The 19,291-nt window shown below is 47.3% G+C and overlaps 1 protein-coding gene across 4 annotated transcripts in view; it reads left to right on the plus strand.

The window, feature by feature from the left end:
* LOC135906350 (protein shisa-4-like) overlaps positions 1-19,291 on the plus strand; it is a 184,461-nt gene that overhangs the window by 152,695 nt on the left and 12,475 nt on the right. The gene's annotated exons all lie outside the window — the stretch shown is intronic.

Genomic DNA, 19,291 nt, shown 5'->3' on the forward strand with positions numbered 1-19,291 from the left:
CCCGCCTGGGCTCTGTAAGGCACTATAAATAAATAAATAAATAAATAAATAAATAAATAAATATGTCCCTCTTGCTCACCCATGAACGTGCTTGGGCAAACGGATGCTGCTTTAGTGTGCAACTTTATTTTCGTGCGGTAAAACGAATGGAAAGGAAAATTCGCCATCGTTAATATAATTGTGAAGACAGATGAAAGCTAACGGCACATCACAGCGTTACTTTTGTCATTTTGTTTTCGCACAGAGCTAGAACACGCTTTTTTTTTTTCGACGGGTCGAACAAACTGAATGTCAAGCTGTCGAGGAGTTCACTAATTCACATGGTGGTTAAGACTGACAAAGTCATAAAGGTTACAGAGGTGGATGTGTACCTGGTTCATTTTAATTTCATCAAGCCTTCAATCACCTGCCGTGGTTGCTCAGTGGCTATGGTGTTAGGCTGCTGAGCACGAAGTCGCGGGGTCGAATCCCGGCCACGGCGGCCGCATTTCGATGGGGGCGAAATGCGAAAACATCCGTGTACTTAGATGTAGGTGTACGTTAAAAAACCCCAGGTGGTCGAAATTTCCGGAGTCCTCCACTACGGCATGCCTCATAATCAGAAAGTGGTTTTGGCACGTAAAACCCCATAATTAAATTAAACTAAAGTCTTCAATCGATACTCAGCTGGCAATAAACAGCAGGCTTTACTCGTAGATAATCTCAGAGATAAACAAACAAGCGGAGTGGTCTGCTTGAGGCAGGTTTCTCCATTCTGCTGCTCAGCGGCGAAGGAGAGATATAAAGTATAAGTAGCATGTTGCGACGTTGAGGATGTAGCGGTGCAAATAAATAAGATCGCGTAGCGTAGTGTGTGACGTACAAGGCGTAATATAAGACATTAGAGCAGAAGACAGAGAAACATAGTACGAAGATAGATCAAGCGTGAGAAAGAAAAAAAGTGTCCTGTCCTGCACCATGAAGTTCTCCGGTGTTCTGAACATGATTGTCGGGGCAAGTACACAAATAATTGTATTCATACGACCGAGTCACGTAATAAGAAACGTTCTTTTTTTTAATGTTTCGTCCCACAACTGAGTTGATCTCAAACGACCTGGTTGCTATCATTACTATTCACACTATCACGCGCAACACCTCAAAACCGGCCAGCCTGGTTGGCACAGTCTGAAGAACCCGAAAGTGAAGTGGCGGTCTAAACTTCGATTACGTTGTGTACGTACCTTCAGCTCACTCTCCTTATGTGTCTTTGAAAGTACCGCAACCAATCCCCCCACTGCCCTGAAGAGCCAAGCGCCCGAGCGAACCAAAAGAATCTGTTAACATTAAATTAGGTTTTGCGCGGATTTCCGTCCCGAAACTGCAGATCGGATTACGAGAGACGCCGTAGTGGAGAGGTCCGGATTAACTTGAACCAGTTGGGATTATTTAACACGTGCCCAAGTTAAAGCACACGAGCGCTTCTGCATTTCGCCTCCATCGAAATGCATCCACCGCGGCCGGCCTTCGAACCCTTGACGTCGTTATCGGCAGCACAACGTCATAGCTATACTGAACCACCGCAGCGGGTGAACGACTCCGTGATTGAGTTTTTATCACTGCTTTCGTTTTACGAGACAATCGACTTTGCGACAAAGCGCCGAGCCGACGGTTCACGCAAAGCCATAGGTCGTTTCGCAAGAAACTGCATGCACTATCGCCTACACTGCATCCTGATTGCTATCGGCGGGGCATCTGCTGGCGGAACCCTAATACAACCTGACCGGACCTGATCGAACTGAACCTAACGCCTTACGGGCAGCTATAAGCGTTGCCAACCCAGCGGACGATTTGGTAACACGAAACGTGCTTCTTGTCTCATACGCCTGCCAAGCTGCTTGCGAAGGAGATTCGTCCCTCATTGAGCAATGCCATTGCTTACTCAACCAACGGGTATGTTACGGTCGTCGGCTGCAGTGCGTCGTTACAACACGACGATGAAGTGAGCCAGTGTAGTGCGTTAAGGAGGAGGAGGCAAAGGAGAGGAAAGACAGGGAGGTTAGCCAGTGCAATTACCGGCTGGCTACCCTGTGCTGGGGAAAGGGGTAAAGGGAATAAAAGGAGAAAGAAGAAGAAAAGGAAAAAAAATAAAAATAAAAAAAATCACACAGTAACGCGAAACTACGCTCTACAACGTTCAAAGGCGGTCGCACAATTCACATGTCCTTAAAAACTTCAACAAAGCCCTTAAGGCCTTGAATGCCGAAGCCCGTCTGGACCAATGTCCTAGAGCTTTTTCCTCTGTAAAGGGGCGATTGTCCAGTTTTGCGAGAGCGGTCACGAGCACTGTTCTTCGCACTGCGTAACGGGGACAGTCACAAAGGAGGTGTTCAATCGTCTCCTCGCAGCCGCAGGTGTCACAAGTAGGGCTGTCGGCCATTCCAATGCGGAATGAATATGAGTTCGTGAATGCCACGCCGAGCCACAGGCGGCACAGAAGTGTTGCTTCCGCTCGTGGCAACCCTGGTGGTAGGCGGAGTTGCAGACGTGGATCCAATTTGTGGAGACGTGCGTTCGTAAATTCACTGGTGTTCCACAGATTCTGTGTAAGCTCACGGGCGAGGGAGCGAAGACTTGTTGCTGCATCTGTTCTTGACAGCGGTATGGGTATAATCTGGGCGCCATCATGAGCCGACCGGGCAGCGTCATCCGCACTGTCATTTCCTGAAATTCCACAGTGACCCGGTATCCACTGGTAGATGATGTTGTGTCCCTTGTTGATTGCGTGATGGTGGACTGGTCAGATGTCTACGACTAGTTGCTCATTTGGTCCATGGTTGAAAGGGGACATCAGACACTGAAGAGCTGCCTTTGGTAGTGCGTTAAGGACACGAACTGCGCTAACTAAAGCGTTAAGGCTATGCATTTTGTTAGTCGGGAGGCATGCAAGTAGCCCCTGGGTTCGCTTCGAGGCACGCACATTGCTTTCTCCAGCTACGTCGTTAAATGAAGCCCCTATAAGAAAAAGGGCAAGAGTCGCACCAGAACACATAATATAAGTGCTTCCGCACGGGACGCCACTGGATCCAAGCGTGTGAAACAAACCTATATGAACCCTTTCGCAAGCGGCATTACTCAGTAAAAGATTTCGGATGCACCATGTTATACACCGCACAGATCCCCGGGTTCGAAGGAGAGCGAGTTAGTGGCTGCAACCCGCACTCAGAATGGAAAGGATGGATAAGAAACAAGTAGAAGGGCGGGTAAAGGGGGGGGGGGGCGGGGGGGGGGGCATTCTATCGCAAGCGGTGGCAGCGCGGCGTTGTTGAAATATTCACGAAAGCGAACAGAGTGCGCCCGCCCCATCTAGGAGCCGCCGACGCGGCGCGGTTCTCTCGGCGCAGTTCTCTCGGCGCGCTCTTCTGCTGGCCGGCGCTAGAAGACCGCTCGCTGTACACACAGCACAGGAGGGAGAGAGAGAGCGCGAGGGCGGACCATCGATCGCGCTCCATCGGACACCCCTCGCCCTTCTCCCACGGCGCTCATGAATAACTCCTGGGCCTCGGACGCCGCGGTTCGAGCCAGGCGGTGGCGCACACGCACGCGCGCGAGCACGCACTCACGCACGCACACACACACACTGTGATTAAACCCCCTCTCGCACCGGCAATAGCGACTCGCTATTCGATGCGTCGGCGTCCTTTTGTGTCGTGCCGGTGCCCCGACGCGCGGAGCGCGCGCGAAAGGAAAACGTTTCTTCCGATGCAGCAGCTTGGCCTAAGGTTTAAATTATTTATAGATCGTTCAACCGGTAGGAGAGATTCTGTCGAGAAGGTTCATACATATATTCGAAACTGGCCGCGTTTCTCGGAGCGGATATGTAGAAGAAAGCGGGGAGAAAGAATCTCGCGGATCTGAAAGGAGCGGAGCGGGTGAGCGTCGTGTATAGGCGCGTCTTCGTCTCGTGGGGAAGCTCTTCCCGTCTTTGGGGACAGTTAAATTTGTAGCGAAGGCGCCGTGCGCTACCGGTGAGAGAGGTCGCGAATGTTTTCGCCGTGCTTACGAATTGCGCGTGTTACTTTGTTTACACCGGTGCTATTTTCGTTTCGAAGTGACGATGAAGTGCTCCCTATCCGATATGTAACGAAAGCGCTCTGTGAACTTCGGAGTGGATCGATGGTTCCAAGATGTCATCATCATTCGGTACGATGGCAATGACTACATTATATTCACACTTCCGCACTCGAAATGTGAGCCAAAATATGGAAAGTTTCTGGCGTTTAGCAATTACAAATTACGGCTACTCATGCGCACTCATGGAGCATCTGCTGACCTGTGCTCTCCGTAAGGACGCTTTGTTCCGTCCTTTCCACATTGGTTGCGGCAGTAGTGCGCTAGCAGTGACACGCTGTATATATATAGAGGGCGGCTCTTTGCGGGGCTTGTGATGGAGCCTGTATTTGACGCAACAAGGCGAATAGCTGGATCTAAAGGAGTACCTGTTCAGCAGCGAAATCCAGTCGGCATCCACTTCAAAATTTGGGTGTGCTCTGAAATTTCGAATGCTTCAGAGGCTTTCAAAACGACTGTGCCGCTCGCTGAAGAAAAGAACGTACAGATGACTCGGAAAAGCTTTTAACGTCATCCCACAGGACTTGAGAAGAGGCAGAAAGAAATACGCCGCTCCTCGCAACAAAAAGTAGAAACGCATCTAATGCCCGCAAGCAAAAACAAAGTGTGTCATGAAGAGTGGATTTCTGTACGGTGGCACACCATTTCAGTTAGCAGCCCCTGCGTCGGCCCCATGCATGCCTCTCTCGGACGAAAATGCGCCGCCTACTGCTTCCATCAGAAGTGGAACAAAAAGCGCGCGCTGCTATTGTAACATACATCGGCGTGTCACCAGAATCCCCTGGACCCAAACCTTCATAGCATATATGAACGTCGCAGCGCACGAAGCGGGTGAATGACGCAGACCGTATATACTTTTAAAACGTTGCGCTTCTTTCGAGCACTTCTCGGGTAAGCACCGCCACGAGACTCCTGAGCCACGAACGACCCCCGTCTTTCTTGAGAGAGCTGTGCTTTCGAAGGCTCGTCGTTTCTTGAGTCCTTTTTTTGTCATTTTTTTCTTGTTTCTCCGCATTCTTGAGAGAACCTGACTTAGCCCCATTCAGAAAAGCGTATAAGTCTTGCCATGCAATTCAAAAACGGCATTAGAGACTTACACGACCGCATTCTTCTCCTTGTAACCGTATAGGACGATGCTACCAGAACAACAGCGGGCCTATTTGCGTGGGGCATGGTTCCAGCGGAATAGCATTTGGAGGAATGGCGCAAGCATTTAACTAGTGCGCACTGGCACGGACTATAAAATGGCGCGCCAGCGTGGACTTACCGTTTCAGTCCTCATCTATAACCATAAACAGGCTGAAGAGCACATTAGGCTCCCCATTCTTGAGCGCCTCCCCACCCCCCTCCGTGAAGATTCAAGTCACGAAATCCCTAAAGTAGTTGCTTATGATAAGCTTGGCAAATATCGTAAGAGAATATTATACTGTGAGTATAACCCAGAGCGTCGGTGTTAAACTTGTTTTCGTTTGTACTTTATGAAGAGTTAAATCAACGAAGCGCAGTCATCGTCCTCGCTCGTGCCTTCCCAAGAGAGCACGTACGTAGTATATATTGGTTACCCCGAGTTCTGAAGAAAATATCTTCGTGATGATAAGTGTCGTGATGACAAAGAAAGGCACTGCAGAAAGTTTGTAGTTAAACATTTCTTTTTCTTTGCACAGCAGGCAGCTGCATAGTACCATAAATTGATTTCTCCCGGCGTCTTGCTTAGCCGGCTGGTCTGCCAGAGCAGAATCTCGCATTCTCACTTAATCAGAATCGGTTTTTATTGAGATGATTAGAAAGATTACAAGATGTTAATATACAAAGGGAGGTCCTGAAGTCAATGACTGCAATGGGACCTCCTTTACAAAGTAAACGTAATAAAAAAATTATAACATGAGAGCGGAGCGTTTATAGTCATGATCACCTAGACTAAGTATCATAGCGCGACGCCTTCACAGTGATGACCACAAATTCATAAGAAAAAAAGAGGGCTCAAGAAAAGTGCTCCGTCCATCTGTACGTATCTCCTACAAAGTCGTTTGTCGCGCTTTTGACTGGCTTAATAAGTGGAGCGTGGATGGACAAACCAGCCAGTTGCACTGTAAGCCACACCAGCCGCACAGGACTGCGCTGGTAGTTTTCTGGCGCGCTGGGTGGTTACTATAGTTAGACGAATGTAATTTTATATTTGTGTTTTGCTTTTCTAACGAACAGCACATCACCGGAATAAAGTGGAGAGCAAAATTCTTTGAAAGAACGAAGTGTACAATGCAAGAGCAGCACACCTCGTCTTAAATAAATGCAAACATGGTGAGATTTGCCACATAAAAAGAAAGGTTACCTCGCCTAAATCGAGAAAACAAAACTGGTAAGCTTCCCAAAGGTGCGCCATTGTTATTCGATGGTTGTAAATTATCTAGCGCAAGTTAGTCACTTCGTGCGTTTGCCCCAGCAACGGCTGCTTCCCTGCAGCACAATCATTCGGAACGGTCGCCACTTCGCACCTATGTAGACTACAAAAAGAGTCGTTATCCCTTCTATTCTAACAGAAACGAATATTCGATAGGTTCGAATAGTGAATTCTCGCATTGAGTAAGGATCAAGCAGAAACGACTATTAGGTTCGTATTCGAAATTCAACATATTCGCACACACCAACTTAAGATATTTAGAACAGTGAAAAAGTTCTGGTGTGTATGGCTCCTGAGGTAGGTCGCGGCAGAGGCATGTCGGTTACGAACGGAGGAACTCTGACGTAACGTACCCATGGATCCAAATGTAATATTCAAGCTATCGCCTGTAGGCAGACAGACAGACTGACAAACTCTCTCTCTCTCTCTCTCTCTCTCTCTCTCTCTGGCGTGCAATTCGCTGGCAGACTTAGGCACCCTTCTGAAACATCTCAGCTGAAACTGTCAAGGCGTTCGAGAGCACAGTAACATAAAAAGCGTAGTAATAGCACACACTCTTGAAAAAATATATATCCGCGGAAGCACTAGAACCGTGATAGCGCTGTTACTTAGGCGCCTCGTTGCAGCCAAGCTTGTTTTGGCCGTCCGTCTCCCATGTTGTCTTAAGCCCGCCGTTCGGAACACGTATACAACGCGCGCTCACCTCCGTTTCTCGCACATCTTCCGAACTCCAAAATTTACCGCTTTCCTCGTCGACGCATCTCGTCCAAAGGGTGAAGCGAACGAAGAGATAAACTGACGAAAACGGGCCTCCGCGAAACAAAAACACGACGTGTCACTTCCTATAAGAACGGCCTCTTCGCAACTGACTGCAGTCAAACTCGCGGAGGCAAAACGCAGACCCCCCGGCTCAACCGCGCCGCTTGGCACCATAACTTGTCCGGCTGAAGCCATTTCGCGGACCGGCGAGAACCGAGCAGAAATGTAGAGACAAAAAATAACGGCGCCGTAACTAGATGGAAGCGCATTTCGTGCGACGGGTGAGCGCGCGCTTGCGCGTGCTTTCACTGTGAGCTTCCGGGCTCGCCCGATTCTAGAACGTCGATGCTGCTCGGCCCCTGCTGGCGGCTATTCCAGGCTCTTCTAAAGTGCTTCTCCCTTAAAGTAGACCCCCATGCAGGGAGCCCCCCACAGCCCCTTAGGGTTGTTTCCAAACTGTCGCACTATAGCGTCGCCCGAAGCACAGAGCGAGCGGACGCGGTCGTTCGTAAATAAGGGGTTTTTTTTTTCGCTCCGCGGCCCGACGATGCCGGGCGCGCGCTGTCCAAATATTTGCGCAAGTCTCAGCGCGGAAGAGCGCGGTTTCTGGCTCGCGCTCTCGGCGAAGACGTGGTTCTTCCCGAGCCTCGCGTCCCTATAGCTCCCATATCGGTGTCGCGCAGATTGCGCGCGAGCGGCCGTCAGAGCCTGGCTCGAGGGCCACAAAGTGGACATCCTATTACCGACGCGGGTTTTGGATGGTCCCGAATATGTGGAACATCCGTGGAGAATACGAAAAAAAGGAAATGCGCTGGACATTCGCAACAAGCCGGGCTGGTATGCGGTGCATGCGCGTATCTTCACGTATATTATATGTATGCGTGTTTGTCATTTGTTTGTCAGCGGAGTCGCTTACGTAGCTATATAGTGCTTACGTCACTGTTTGTCCTCTTTCTTTTTTTTCCCCCACTAGAATCAGTCGTCGCGCGACGGCCCTCGATAATACGTGAGGATGTCCGCTTACACGTACAGTACATGTCATCCGCGTTATAGTTTCTCGTCACCCGAGCTCTACATGTTAAACCGTCAGGACATATGCGCCTTGCTCTCTGAAAGATGCGTACGTTATTGCTGGCATCTGTTAAAGGAGACAGAAGACGTGAAACAGTTAAACTGATGTGAATACGGTCCGTCTCCGATCCTTGAAACATTGCTCGTAACTGAAATGAGGCGATATTAGCGTCCGCAGCTTACCGTCGTTCATATAGGACTGTGCGGCTGCCACGTTTGTTTGTTTCTTTGTTTGTCTGTTTATTTATTTATTTATTTATTTATTTATTTATTTATTTAGTTAGTTAGTTAGTTAGTTAGTTAGTTAGTTAGTTAGTTAGTTAGTTAGTTAGTTAGTTAGTTAGTTAGTTAGTTAGTTAGTTAGTTAGTTAGTTAGTTAGTTAGTTAGTTAGTTAGTTAGTTAGTTAGTTAGTTAGTTAGTTAGTTAGTTAGTTAAATCCGTATATTGAAAGCGATCTGGTGCGCCGACTGCTCATACTTTTGTGCGCGCTGTGTTGTCGTCGCTCAGTTTGCGTTGAAACGATAGAGAGCACGAAGGTTGCTTCGCTCGCTGCTGCTGCCGCACTTCCCCACGCCAGCGTTTTGACAGCAAGTATCCACGGTCATCGAGTGTGATGTGTTCCTGTTTGCCTGTGCGCGCTGACACCATGCTTGTTAATTCAGTTAATAAGCGAATGTTTACGAGTTTATAAGGAGGATAAAACTACTACCCTTGCTTTGTATAGCTACCTACTAATTTGCTATCGTAATCGATGCTTCGCCTTTCCGGCGAAGCTGTGACCTTTTAAACCCCCAAAATGATAGGGCATTGACAAGAAGCCCCGAAAAAGCCAAGTACAGTGGAAGGATTACCTCAAGAGTTTCTCATCCTCAATCAGTGAAGGTTTTGTGGGGAGGCAATCACTTCTGATGGAAATATGCCGTTGGTTTTCTTGGGCAATGAAGAGAAAGTGAATAGCCCAAGCTATCTGGAAGATGTCCTGAAGAAAGAGGTCCTGCCTTTGGTCGAACAGCACTTCTGAAACCGTCAGTAGATGTATCACCAGGGTTCCACTCCCAAGCCGAAGGTGGTGCAAAGACATCGCCTCCGCCTATTTAGAGGTCACAGTAGTGTACACAACGTATGTTCCGAGACATTCCATTACATCCGCTGGTACTGATAACGCTTGTAGAGTCGTTAGGCTACATTAAAAAGAAACATTTGCGAACACGTGGATCTTGTTATAGCGCGGAGCCGGACCTCGCAATGGTTGGTTCGGCCGGCATAACCCAAGACAGGGACGACAGAAAAATAACTAAGAACACTCCCCAGCGAAATACCCCGTTAATGGATTTCGTGTTCCCGCCTTCGCCAGCAAAGGAGCTGAAAATGGGTGTGATGATGCCTATCAAGCCTTAAACACGCCGGAAACACACGCTTTCGAGCAGGCTTATGGAAAGCCACCGAATACAGTTTAAGTCAAAAAGTACGCAGACTATTATGTTTACGCTTTCCCTGACCGCGAAAGCTCGACGGAAAGCATATGGCTGCTCTCTCGACAACTTTGGCGCTGCAAATGTGGAGCGAGAGAAGAACGCTGACTCCCTCCCCTTCATGAAAGGCCGAAGCTCCACGAGAACCATACCGCACTATCGATTTAATGATCGCACGCTGAGAGGTCGCGCACTAAGTGGCCCGCGCACTTTCCAGACAGGCTGTACGGTTGATCTCTTTTTGTGGCGGCCATTGTAAACGAGTACTTGGCCTCGATTCCAGCAGGAGCATATGCCGATGTAAATGACAATGTAATTGTAAATCGGAAGCCCGAATTACTGGAGGGTATCGCGTAGTTAGTATTTACATGCCTCTTTTCAAAACTAGTACTTTTATTTTGTGGTCACTAATGCGGAAATTTTACACCGTCGCCGTTCGAACTCGCGCCCACCTGTGCTCCGCAAATTGTTTTCATAAAAGATGCTAGATATTTAAAAATCTGGTAGACACCATCTGTGGATGACTTGTCAACGTCAATGCGATTGAGTAGACCAAACGCATCGACTAGCGTCACAAATAATGAAAACCTGAGACAAACCGGCAGCTTCAAGAAACAGCGGCGGAGGACTAAAACCTATAGACTTCAGTGACCCCTGCAGCAGTCTTTATCAATGGTGTGTGAAATGCGCGTGAATGTTGTGTGTCTCAGTATCGCCTCTCTTTCCAATAAGCAATGCTAACGACTCATGAAAAAAAAAAACATTTCTAATAATTGACAACATTTACTTGCGATGGAAACATTGTCACTTGCATGCAGAGGTCATAAATATATGCTGGGCGTCCCAATTAACTGTCATGCACCAAGATTTAAAGAAAGAGCAATGCGTTACTCGAAGAGAACCTAGTGCATATTGTTTAGAGTGCAGTGGAGTAGCTGCTAGTAATTTTTTGTTACTGAGATTTAATTACGTAATTGTAATTAATTATTCAACTCGAGACGTACTATCCTAATTATTAAAGTGTCAATGAGTCATTTGAAGGCACAGCCAAGGGACATCTAACTGCCGTATTTTCAGCGATGCACTAATTGCGTACTAATTTTGTTAACTGATAAATAAACCCCGCGAAATATGGAGAATACCACGTGACTGCGTTCCCATGAACGTAGTCACGTGGTATGAAGCGCTGTCGCGCCGAGTCGGCAACTCTGCGCAGCATTCCGGGTCGATGCTTCTACAAGCGGTAACTATTCTCATCTTCATGACGTTGCCATCGGTGGGCTCAACTGCGTAAACGCAATGTTTCACGCAGCCCCACAAAAAGAAGTCCAGTGGAGAGAGACCAAGGGATCTCGGCGCCCAAAACATCTCTCCTTCGCGTCCAATCCACTGCCGTGGAAAATTGCAGTTTAACCAGCTCTTTGCAGTGGAGGAGAAATGTGGTGGAGCCCCGTCATGCTGGGAACCAAACTAGCCGCAGTTCGTTGAGAGGGAGACTCGAGGCAAACTTATCGACGACACCAGCAAGAATTTCGCGCGCATATTTCTTTCCATCGAGGTTCCCTTCGAAGAAGTGAGGGCCAATGATTCTGCCCCCAAGTATACGCCACCCCATACATTTATACCCCAGCGAATTTAGTGGTTGTGTTGCCGCAGCCAGTGAGGATTTTCTTGCGACCAGCATTGAGCATTGTGAATGTTCACGGTGCAGTTCCTGCAAAATCAAGCCTCAACAGCCCGAATCGCTCTTTGTACGAAATCCTTATCTTGGTCAATTTTTATTAGGGCCCAATTACAAAAGCCTGCCCGTTTTTCAAAGTCTGCCTCACTTAGGTTCTGATGAAGACTCACATGGTATGGATGAAATTCGTGCTTTTTTAAAACGTTGTGCACTGTTCCCACGCTTTTCTCGCATTGTTTAGAACTCTGTCTGGCGGTTACATTTGGCATTGCATGCACGCAGGCAAGGACGTCAATTTCAAAGTCATCATCAATGACACTCTTCTTGGGATGTCGTTTTTGGTGAACTGAGCCTGCTGTGCGAAAACGACTGAAAATGCTGACAAATGTTGCTTTGGTTGGAACCTGCCGATCCTGATGCCGAGACGCGTACAGACTCATTGCTAATGAAGCATTGCCGTTCATCTCAGCCATTGAGAACACTACATCAATTTTTTTCTGCCGTAGAATATTACCTCGACACAGACGAAGCAGCCATTTTTCAACGCAGAAGGTCCCAACGTAGGGCTTGCTTCTTCCAATGGCTCAGCTTGGTAGAGGCAACCAGTGGCAAAGGCAAAGGCACATAATGGAAGCTCAGGGGTTCACTCGATGCGCTTGCAAGGTAATGCCTTATATGTACGGCACTTTCACAAAACCGCGAAGAATAAAAAAAAATCGTCAAGCATACAGCAATGAAGTGCACTACTCACGCCAGTTCACAGTCGTCCTTCTATTCCAGCAGTTTTTCAGGCATAGGCAATGCAGGGCCCTCAAATCACACACTTCGGATATGTACAGCGTCCCTGGAACACCACGGCAACTAAGGTGCCGCCCGGTAGCTGTCACCTTTGTTTCATGCTTAGCGCTTGTATGACTCTAAACTTCCGAAATGAAAAAAACATAACAAAAACCAAAGCCAGTATTTTAATCCTGCACTTGATTGCTTCGACAGTACATGTACGCTGGTACCTCGCTTCGTCGCCAACTCTGCAAGTCATTGCTTCAAAAAAGAGCTCGGCTAAGCCGCCGCGCAAAGTCATCCCTCGGTTTCGTTGGCCACGAACGAAAACGGTGGCCAAGAAAGAAAAGTAATTATCGTCGCTTGTCACCCCGCGTTCTTGTCAGACGGAGCGTCATATGCAACAGCTGCGTCACACTAGGGAGGGGCCTCACATCGGGTGCCGCCGTCTCGCCTGCGTAGTTAGACGGCTTGGGCTGAATTTCAGACGTGCATATCTCGGGACACACGCGCGTCACTAAAATTGTACAAAATGGAATAGTCACCGAATGGCACCGCCTCTGAGTTTTAAATATAAACATACATGCTAACTGCAGTGAATAAAAAGTTAATTATCGAATTTAATTGAATGCTGACATTACGACGACACTCATCCTCATAGTTTGCGACCGCTTGGCCGCATAACCTAGGTAGAAAATGGGCTCCTGTATACTCCTCTTCGCATTTTTTTAAAACCCGGAAGGTCTAACTTTGAACACCCTATGTGTGTGTGCGTGTGTGTGTGTGCGTGTGTGTGCGTGCGCGCGCGCGCGTACATACATACATACATACATACATACATACATACATACATACATACATACATACATACATACATACATACATACATACATACATACATACATACATACATGCATGCATGCATGCATACATAATACATACATACATACATACATACACACATACATACATACATACATACATACATACATACATACATACATACATACATACATACATACATACATACATACATACATACATACATACATACATACATACATACATACATACATACATACATACATACATACATACATACATACATACATACATACATACATACATACATACATGGGGTTCAGAAAGCTGGTCGACCCCCCCCCCCCAGAAAAATGAAAGCTCTCCGCCTATGAGTCCGCCATTCCAGTGCGATAGTTGTAGGAGTTAATGCTACTCCTACCCATAGCCGACACAGCAGTGTTGCGTCAAGTCGTGAAAGGTTTGTTCGTAATTTCAGTTTCAGTGATGGGTCGATGCTGATGGTTAGAGATCTGCAGTGTATGCCAATAACTGAACGTGATGGTACGAGCGAGTCTGCGAAGCTCTCTTGCAGCATAATGGTATAAGGCACTCAAGTGGACTCTCCTCTCGCATTACCACCCATAAGCGCAGACTTAAATATATAGAGCGACCTTTCTTAAAGGGACCCTAAAACGATTTTGAGGATCCTGTACAAACGTACTGAGTACTTAGGGTAGGTCCTTCTAATCATTAAGGCACACATTCAAGCGCTCCGCGTAACGCCCCGTAATTTATTGTAAGGTTTTAAAAATGTGCATCGCTACCAATCGCAGCGGTGCCGTTCCACTGAGCTTTCAGCCGCCCCGTCACCACCTATCGCGCGTGACGTCAGTCGGGTGAGCTATCCGATTGGCTGCCCACGTGGCGTCGTTGATTACTCCTTTAACTTTGTAGTGAAAAAATGCTGTCCTTAATAGATGGAATGTTGGGAAATTTGTTTCTATAGAAAAAAAGTATCAGAAAGTGAATACACAACTTATCACTGCACTAGAGAACTTCCGGCACACAGCAAGTGTCGCCTGCTTGTGTTGCAGCGTGCTCCGTGTTTACGTGAGCTGCGCGGTCGGTGTTGGTCTCGAGGTTTCTTTTCGGGAGGACCACGGTTCGCCCTTGTTGTGTTGTGGGCTGCAAATCTAGTGATTGGCGGCATGTCAAGCTGCGACACCATGTCCCTCTCCAATGCAACAAGCGAGCGCAGATCGGATACCGGATGTCGGATACCGACAGCACATCGAGCTGTCGGTATCCGATAGACACCAGGATGTACACGTTTGCGGCCGTCACTTCACGCCGGAGAATTACTACCACAAGAGAGAGCTTTAGCGTTTTCGGTATTCCAGTAAATGCAACGTTAATAGATAGGTTAGTAACGTTGGGTAAATGCAGACGGACTGGGCGTGTTGCCGGATGGGCGGAGGCGCAAACGTGAGCGGCCTGCAGGGTGGAACTACCTGGTGGCACAAAACTCAACCAGACAAACGCAGAGCTAATACAGCAGAAACCAAGTGCATTCTACTTTTCTGCTGGTCTAAATTATTGGCAGCAGCGTAATCGTGAAAACGTTGTCATTTTAAATGTTTAAAATGTTTTACACTTGATTAAAGCAATATTAGCTCTCTGTTTGGCTGGAGCTCTGCGCCATCACGTGGCTGCACCGTGCAGGCCGTTTGCGTTTACGCCTCCGCCCATCCGCCAAAACGCCCAGCTCGCCTGTGCTTAGCGGACACGCTCGGCGCTGCGTCAGAAAGCTCGAAACACACGGTGCTTGTATATCTCTCGCTGAGGATCAACGGCCAGGCGGGCAGCGGAGAGGTTGGAGAGGCTTCGCCCGCTGGCTCTAAGACACCTGAAGTAGACGACATGACGTCACATCAAGACGCAGAGCCACTGAAGGCGGAACTTAGCCCCCTCGCTCGGCGAAAGAGTTGAGGAGGAAAAGGATGGCTAGGGAGGAGGGTAACTTGTAATCGTCCGTGGCTCTCTTGATATGAGACGCTTCACTTAAATTGCGACACAAATGTTTTACTAGCTTTACCCTTACGCGCCTACAACTTTTGTCTAAACCGTTCCAAGGACCCTTAGCTCTAACCAGTAAAAGGTGCCATCCGCTAATATATGGGCCAGATGACGTTTCGCTCTCGTTTATTGAAGTGCGTCCGAGGACAACAGTCTCTGTCCGGAAACCGTTTTAAAGCAGATGACATTACAAAGTTTTGGTAGTTGTCCCTTTGTCAAGCATTCATGCGGTCATTGCCGGCACGTACCAAAGTTGCCGGTCAGTTCGTCCCTCAGGAAGGAGCCGCACGTTCCGGCGGTGTGGCATCCTTTCTCCTCACGTATAGAGTATATTTATAGAGGGGACGTCGACTGGATATTTCAGATTCGTTTCATCGTAAATAAGCCCGGCGCCGGGCTTTCATCCGCACATGCCTCCTCCGAAAAGTGCACCACAAGGTGACCCGCGCTGAGAAAGTTTCTAGGAACAAACGGCGCCGTTTCGTAACTCCTACCTCTCTTTCTTTCTTCCTTTTACGCCTTCACGGTTTCGCCACGAAGCTAAAGCTGCGTCTTCGTGCAGTCGTAGGCACGAACTGAATGACCGAGTTGCTGTTCTTATTACGTTTTCTTTCATCTGTTTATTTTCCGAGACGCGACCGGCAACCCATTCGAGGGACAAGGGAGTGGCGACGTCGAATCCAAGCGCGCCGCACGGAAGAGCCATAAGAGGGGGCTATAAGGACTCATCACCTCCAGATGTCGCCACCCACCCACGCATCCACACAAACACACATACACACACACACACGCTGTCACGCAGACACACTCTCAAGCCTTTCCCTTCCTTTCTTCGCGGGGACAGAACACAGAGGTAAAAAGAAGAGAGCAATAATGACGGCGTGGAAACGAAATTACCGCGAGGGAAACGCCAACAGCTGCCAAGCTTCGCGGCAGCGCAGCCTGAGAGGCTTCAACGTAACGAGAGTAGGCAGTGGAAAGAGATAGAAGGCGAGGCAGATAGAAATAAAGTCGCGTTTCTAGAGGCCCGACGGAGACCATAAGAGACGCGAAGAAGTATAAACTCGACGAAAAAAGAGGGCGTTGCAACGCGCCCTACCACGAACGGCCGGCAGCAGTGGCGACAGCTCCAGAAGAGCTTCGGGGCGAGCGAGAAAGCAGGTCGCGGGGAGACAGGGACGAAAGTATGGTAGCCGGGAAAAGAAACAAAAGGGGAGTCCCGGGGAAGCGGCTCGGTACGAACGCACAGGCAAGAGGAGCCCCGGGAAGCCTCAGGACAGGATAATAACGACGTTAAGGATCCTTCTGCCGGCCACACAACACTGGGAGGGAAAGACGGGCAAAACTATTCCAGGGACCGTAGCAAAAGGGACAAAACGCAGCTGGCGTGCGCGCGCCCCCTGGCGGATAAGAGAGAGCCGCTCGCATCAGAAAAGGAAAAAAACAAAAGATAAGAGTGCCAGCCGCAATACGAGCTTGGAACAGACATCAAGGTGCGACCGGATTGGCTGCGAGTAACGGGGCACGTGGGCGAGCATCTACCACGCAGGGAAAACCGGTTGCTGCATTTTTTATCCGTTGCCTAGGCGATATGGAAGCCTGGATCGTCCGTGTACAGTAAGTAGTGTGCTGCTTCGGCAAATTCGTGCAGCTTCCCTGGAAGCTGGCGTTGGAGGTAGCTAATATCCATGTGAACCACGGACGTGTCTTCAACGTTTATAATTGATCCAAACGTCAACGTCTTGAAGTCACGTACATGTTACGTCTCGCGTACGTGCCCTTTCTATAAGAAAAAGTGTGGCTGTTTATATATAGGATGTACTATATACACGATTGTTAGGCTACCAGGTAATGTATAATAAATGTACATAGGATATCATTGAAGCACCAATCGGTAGGTATATTTTATTGGTGCACACCGTTTGAACAGTATCACCTAAAGTTCGTTCATATACAAATATATATATATATATATATATATATATATATATATATATATATATATATATATATATATATATATATATATAGTCATATGATGAGAAGCCAACAAACACTGACACCAAGTACAACATAGGGGAAATTGCATGTGCTTAATAAATGAAATAAAGTAATGATAAATTAATGGAAATTAAAGTGGATGAAATCCACTTTAATTTCCATTAATTTATCATTACTTTATGATAAATTAATGGAAATTAAAGTGGATGAAATCCACTTTAATTTCCATTAATTTATCATTACTTTATTTCATTTATTAAGCACATGCAATTTCCCCTATGTTGTACTTGGTGTCAGTGTTTGTAGGCTTCTCATTATATGACTAATAATTATCGGGTCCCTCGGTTAAACCCCTTTCTTCTCGTTTATATATATATATATATATATATATATATATATATATATATATATATATATATATATATATATATATATATATATATATATATATATATAAAATGTGTGTGTGTGTGTGTGTGGGTGTGTGCATATCACGCGGCGTCCAGTCTATTTTGTAAGGACCTGAAAAAACTTTTCCGACCACACATGAATAGTTGTCCTCCCAGAGGACTTGTTTTTTTTTTTTCAGTTTTCCTATGACAAACATGTTTTCTCACTTGTTCAAATCATGGTTCATGACTAGTATGTTTGCATGTCATATTTTTGCACCTACTCTCCTATTTCTGCGTTCCATTTACTCTTAAAATGTGATTTATATCAATACTATACTTGTACGAGGTGTGAGGCCCTAAAGAATAGGGAGTCTGCACGCTCGCGTGGCGGGCCTGCGTGAGCCCTTATGCGGTCTCTTGAGGTATCTGATCTTGATGTGTGACATTTTCCCCCTTGCACCTGTCACATAGCGCCTACATATTCAACATAGCAAGCAATATGCATAGAGCCCTGATGCGCCAGGCATCGCGCGAGTTCTTAATTATCAGCAATGTTCTTGGAATTTTATGTTCTATTCACGGTCCGTCAATCAAAATATGCTGAACTGTTCCCCCACAATAATGTGAATGTACAAAATGTCATCTGGGTAACGCAGTTGTAGCGAATTTCAGCCTTTCACTAATATCCAAAAAGATGTAACGAATATCCAGCAGAGACATCTTTTCAACGTAAAAAAGAGGACTTTTGACAGTACCATCAGCGTTATTTTCACGTAAACTAGAGCAATCTCAACCTCTAGTGGAGATGCTGAATCTCCGACTGATACATCTAATGTACCTCCAGGCAATGTTCGTGGTTTATAGGGATCACGACCAAAACGCTGATGTATAATATAGATGCCCAGTTGACCAAGCCGCTCGCTCGTTGGAAATAATAGGAGTCGAGCAGTTGGCTAATTACATATGTCTAGAACAAATTCAAACATAGTAGTTTGGCCCTGCCGAAATTTTATGGCCATAAGTCCTGGCGTACGTTGCGGGCCTATTTACACATAAACCATGCATGTCCTTATCATGATAGGTTTAGGTTGTTTGTACATTGTGTACAGAAATATCATCAGTTAGCCTCCCTATACAGTTATGTTGTTTTTGTCATCGTCGTCGTCGTTCTTGTCGAAATGAAAAAAAGAAGAAAGCGATTTAGCCACATATCGAGATGACGGCTACTCCTTTTGAGGCAACAGTAAAGCAATGAGAAAGCTCTCACAAATTTCGCCTGAGGGCGAAGCATTGCAAGCGACGATAGCAGCGTTTATCCTTGCGCTGAAAGCGTCGTGAAACGCTGGCGGGATGAGAAGCGCCGCTAACGGCTTTGCAAGCGTCTAACCTCGATGGCGCATGACAAGCATAGACCGAAAGAAAACCGTTGGCGTTTATCAGCGCCCAAGGAAACGATTAGATAAATTTATCCTGGGACCGCATTCTCGGAGGATCACTTTCGGTGATACTATCGCCTTCACGTGACGTAGAGCTCAACCAGCCAATCAGCGCGCGCCCGATGGACGAGGCAATAGTATTGCCGAAAGTGATAGCCCCAGAATACGCCCCTTGACGTACGTCAAGGGGCGTACGTACGTCAAGACGTGTAAATGCATTACACGTCTCATTGCTCTCCACCAAGCGCGGGCAAAGCATGCACTGTCGATACCAGTACAGCACGACGGCGCCCGAGGCGCGAATGTGCCCCGA

This window comes from Dermacentor albipictus, chromosome 5 (genome assembly GCF_038994185.2).
Source record: "Dermacentor albipictus isolate Rhodes 1998 colony chromosome 5, USDA_Dalb.pri_finalv2, whole genome shotgun sequence".
NCBI lineage: Eukaryota > Metazoa > Arthropoda > Arachnida > Ixodida > Ixodidae > Dermacentor > Dermacentor albipictus.